The 4,821-nt window shown below is 38.9% G+C and overlaps 1 protein-coding gene across 1 annotated transcript in view; it reads left to right on the plus strand.

The window, feature by feature from the left end:
• The window catches only part of tiam1a (TIAM Rac1 associated GEF 1a), a 63,757-nt gene that overhangs the window by 8,610 nt on the left and 50,326 nt on the right, over nt 1-4,821 (plus strand). The window lies entirely within an intron of this gene.

Consider the following 4,821-nt stretch of genomic DNA (forward strand, 5'->3'; position numbering starts at 1 on the left):
AATCCTTTGCAGGCAATGACTGCCTTAAGTCTGGAACTCATTGACATTTGTGATGCTTTGCCAGGCCTTTACTGCAGCTGACTTCAGATGTTGTTTGTTTGTGAGTCTTTCTGCCTTTAGTTTTGTCTTCAGCAAGTGAAATGCATTCTCAATCGGGTTGTAATCAGGAGATTGACTTGGCCATTACAGGATATTCAATTTTTTTTACCTTCAAAAACTCCTGGGTTGCTTTTGCTGTATGTTTTGCGTCATCGTCCATTTGTACTATGAAGCGCCGCCCAATCAACTTTACTCCATTTCACGGAATCTGGGCAGACAGTATATCCCTATACACTTCAGAATTCATCCGGCTGCTTCTGTCTTCTGTCTCGTCATCTCTAAACACCAGTAAGTTTCAGCCGTCCAAAGAATGCTTTTCCAGAAGTGGTCTGGCTTTTTTAGATGTTTTTTGGCTAATTCTAATCTGGCCTTGTTTGCACCTTGTGGTGATCTCTCTGTATTTGTTTTCGTGAAGTCTTCTCTTAATTGTAGACTTTGACAGCGACAAACCTACCTCCTGAAGAGTGTTCTTCACTTGGCTGGATGTTGTGAAAGGGTTTTTCTTTACCATGGAGAGGATTCTCCGATCATCCACCACTGTTGTCCTCTGTGGACGTCCAGGCTTTTTCATGTTGCTGAGCTCACCAGTGCATTCTTTTTTTCTCAGAATATACCAAACTGTTGACCAAACTGCTGTCTCTCTGATGGATTTGTTTTGTTTTTGAAGCCTAACAATTGTCTATTTCACTTGTATGAAGAATTCCTTTGACCGCATGATGTTGGTTGACAGCAAATGGCTCACTTAGAATCAACTCCAGACCTTTTAACTGCTTAATTGATGTAGAAATAATGAAAAAATAGCCATTTACTTATGTTCCCTTGATAAAGAGGGGAGGTACATATTAAAGAGCTGTAATTCCTTAACCTTTCCTCCAATTTTGATGGGAATACCCTCAAATTAAAGCTCTGAGTGTGCACTTTAAGCCCATATTCACTATACAACTGTAACTTGAATATGTTTTGGTCAGCTGTTAAAATAAAAAATTGTGCCTGTGTCCAAATATGGACCTAACTGTCAAGTCAAGTTTATTTGTACAGCGCTTTTCACGATACAAATCATTGCAAAGCAACTTTACAGCAAATTAAGTTCCACAAAATATTTAGTGGTAGCTTATCAGTGGTGACTGTCAATTAATGTAGTCTGTGTGTGTATACTGTATAAGAAACAATAAAGATAAATAATAAATGCACAACTGCACAAAGGGACAGAGAGGTGGGGGGATTCTTCTATCATTCCCTCATTCCTTTCACCATTTTTCTCTTTTACTCTCTCAATCTCCCCCAGTCATCTTAAACTGATTCTTAATGTAGTTTTTCTATCCCCTTCAGCCGCCTGCACCTTTTATCAGAGTTTGAGTCAGTGAAGGTCAGAGAATGGCAGTCTTACCTGCTCTATTGTGTATGACGTTTTCTTATAGTAGCTTCTTTTCTTTCCGTTTGTGAATTCTGATTAAAACCATCTGACGGGAAGCTTCAGCTTACTTGTCTGTGAAAACACAATTAGATTTGTTATCAGCCATAAGTCTCATGTTGGAAATATATAGAGCACAAGCAGTAGACTTTAGTCAAGAGTACACACATATTTAATATATGAACAAACGCAAGACTTTTGGGTCTATAGACTTCATTTGGGGTCTTCAGAAATCATTCTGATATGATGATTTTTGGTCTCAAAAAAACATATATAGCATCTTATTTCATAAAGTATATCATGTTGTTTCTTGATCAGGAATAACTTTGTACTGAAGTTGTGAAACGAAACGAAAGCAGTTACGTATGTTTATTTGAGAATGTGAGTGTTTGTGAGAGGGTTGGAGAATAATAGACCTATTATCTGACTGACAATGTGCGAGACACTGGAGAACAGCATACAGGTGGAGCATCTCACACCTTGACTCGTTATTCTGTGTGCTTGTCTAAACACGCTCATGGCTTCTGTAATCGTATCACTGTAGTGTGGCAGTCGGCCAGTCAGCAGTGACTGATATTCAGCCAATGGATTAGCAGAATTCACTTGTGCTTAAGGAAGAACTTGTGCTTGTGGGTAAATCATCACCAAACTTAAATTCTATTCACTTCTTGTGTGTCAGATACAAACGTCATTGTGATTCCTTAGAGCCTGTTTGTTGTGTGAATGTCACCAACAGCCCGAGGAGTGAAGGTGTGTCAGCTTTGTTCTGAGGGGAAGTTTAGGTGATGAAAAGTAGTACGGGACATCATCTAATTCTCCACGCCCTTCTCCTTGCACAAACATGTTCGGCTCTCACGGTCGGTGAAGTACTGAAGCAGTTATAAGATGGATTTCAGTAGAATCCACACTTTCAGGTGTCTTGCAATGATGCATGTTCCTTTAAAATCTCTAAATTCTTATGTATATTGTAATGCCCGTTATTATAGGCTATACTAGTCACTCTTTTCCATGCATTTTCAATAAATGGGGACTGGAGAGTTCGAACATTAAAAAGAATTCAAAACCACCATAAAAGTACAATTAAAGTATTTTCAAGCTATAAGCTTTAAGTTTCAGTATGTAAACATATATATATACAGTGGGTACGGAAAGTATTCAGACCCCCTTAAATTTTTCACTCTTTGTTATATTGCAGCATATACATATATGTATAATATGTATGTATGTATGTATGCATATATGTATATATATATTTATGAAGCACCAAACAGGAAATAATTATATAGAATCTGAATATATAAATGTGAATCGGATAGTTATATAGTTTTAAGTCTGAATATATAGAAGTAAATTTATAATATTTATATAGAAGTTTATTTATAATATATAGTGTGTGTGTGTGTGTATACAAATTATTGTGGCCTTTCGTTCTGGCTTTCTTTCTTAAAATAGAGTAGAAAATAGATCTGGCCAGGAGATTATGAGTCTGTGTAAAGCCTATGTAAGTCTAGAAATGTAGTTGATTTTAAATATTGTTCTTTCTTATTCTCTTTCTCCTCCCCTTCATCCAGCACGTCACTATAGACGTAGGTTTTGTCATACTCACTGATCTGTGTGAAATGCTCTAAATCTGTCCCTCCCAATCATGAGAATCCTGGCCACACAGCCGCCCTCATCTTAAGCCTGACCCAGAGACACTTTACCAGAGTTACAACCAGCTTGATTACTCTGTATTTGTCACTCTTTACTTGTCTCTAAAGGCTGATTTATACTTCTGTGTCAAAACTATGCCGTAGCTACGTCGTAGGTTGTGCGTAGCACACGTGCACACTGATGTGCACCTCTCCAGAAATGTAACAGCACGTCAATTCTACGCGGAGCGCAGGCGCTGTGATTGGTCTGCTAGAACCCTTCCCTCTGTATGTATTTGAGTTTTGTGTTTTTTTTTAATAAACAAAGCAAAGAACAAGTGTATTATCATTTATTATACAACATAGCATTATACATCACTTAGTTGTCCGCGACAAACAATGTTGTTTTGCCATGGTACAAGTCTTTGTGGAGATTATAAGAGTGCCATCTTCTCCAGTTCCGTTGTCGTCTCCTTTTTGTAGTTGTAAATAAATTATTTGCCGCTGTCACGACTGCTTCTCCGACAAGCTGCTTCTTCTTCGGCCTTTGCCTTGATACTGTGGGTTACACCAGCAACATGCCCGTGGACACTGCAGACTAGCGGTCTGCATGTGTAATTGCACGTCGACGCAGAAGTATAAATGAAAACCGACGCATAGCCTACGGCGTGGAGGCTACGGCGTAGGTCTGACGCAGTAGTATAAATATCAATGGCAATTTTATTTATATAGCACTATTAAACACAACCATGGGTTGACCAATGTGCTGCACAATAAAAACATTTCAATAAGACAATACAAAATGATTACTAAAAGAAACAGTACAGTAGAAAGTTCTCATTGATAAAACGCCAAATCAAAAAGGTAGGTTTTCAACATGGATTTAAAAACAGATAGTGAAGGTGCAGATCTAATACAGAGGGGCAGAGCATTCCACAATCTAGGGGCAGCAACTGAGAAAGCGCGGTCACCCCTGCATTTAAGCTTCGACTTTGGGATGCATAATAATCTCTGGTTGGACGACCGGAGAGACAAGAGGGGCCGATGTTCAGTCAATAAATCAGATAAATAAGCAGGGGCCAAACCGTTTAATGACTTAAACACTAAGAGAAGAATTTTTAAAATTGACTCGATAGCGCACAGGCAACTAGTGCAGAGAACGTAAAACTGGTGATATATGATTCCATTTTTTGGTACTCGTTAAAAGCCTTGCAGCTGCATTTTGAACTATCTGCAACCGGGATAGGGCTGACTGACCAATCCCAAAATACATCGAGTTGCAGTAGTCTAATCTAGATGTAATAAAAGCATGAATTACTTTTTCAAAATTTTTACTAGACAAAATAGGTTTTACTTTCGCTAGAAGTCGAAGCTGAAAAAAGCAGGACTTGACCACCATATTTATCTGTTTGTCAAATTTTAAACCATCATCAAAAATAACACCCAGAGTTTTTACCCAAGGCTTCACGGAAGAGGTTAAAGGTGGGGTAAGCGATTTCTGGTAGCCAATGTTGACATTTGAAATCACCAAAACAAACACGCCCCTACCCCAAAAGTGTCTCTCCCCTATTTTGATGGCTCCGCCCCACACATACGTACGCAACCCAGGCAACGATTAGTTCTGTGAAACAAAGCAAAACCAATGTTACACCGTGTCTACACCGCACGCGAGTGGCGCGG

The sequence above is a fragment of the Sinocyclocheilus rhinocerous genome, unplaced genomic scaffold (genome assembly GCF_001515625.1).
Source record: "Sinocyclocheilus rhinocerous isolate Xijiao unplaced genomic scaffold, SAMN03320098_v1.1 scaffold603, whole genome shotgun sequence".
Classification (NCBI taxonomy): Eukaryota; Metazoa; Chordata; class Actinopteri; order Cypriniformes; family Cyprinidae; genus Sinocyclocheilus; species Sinocyclocheilus rhinocerous.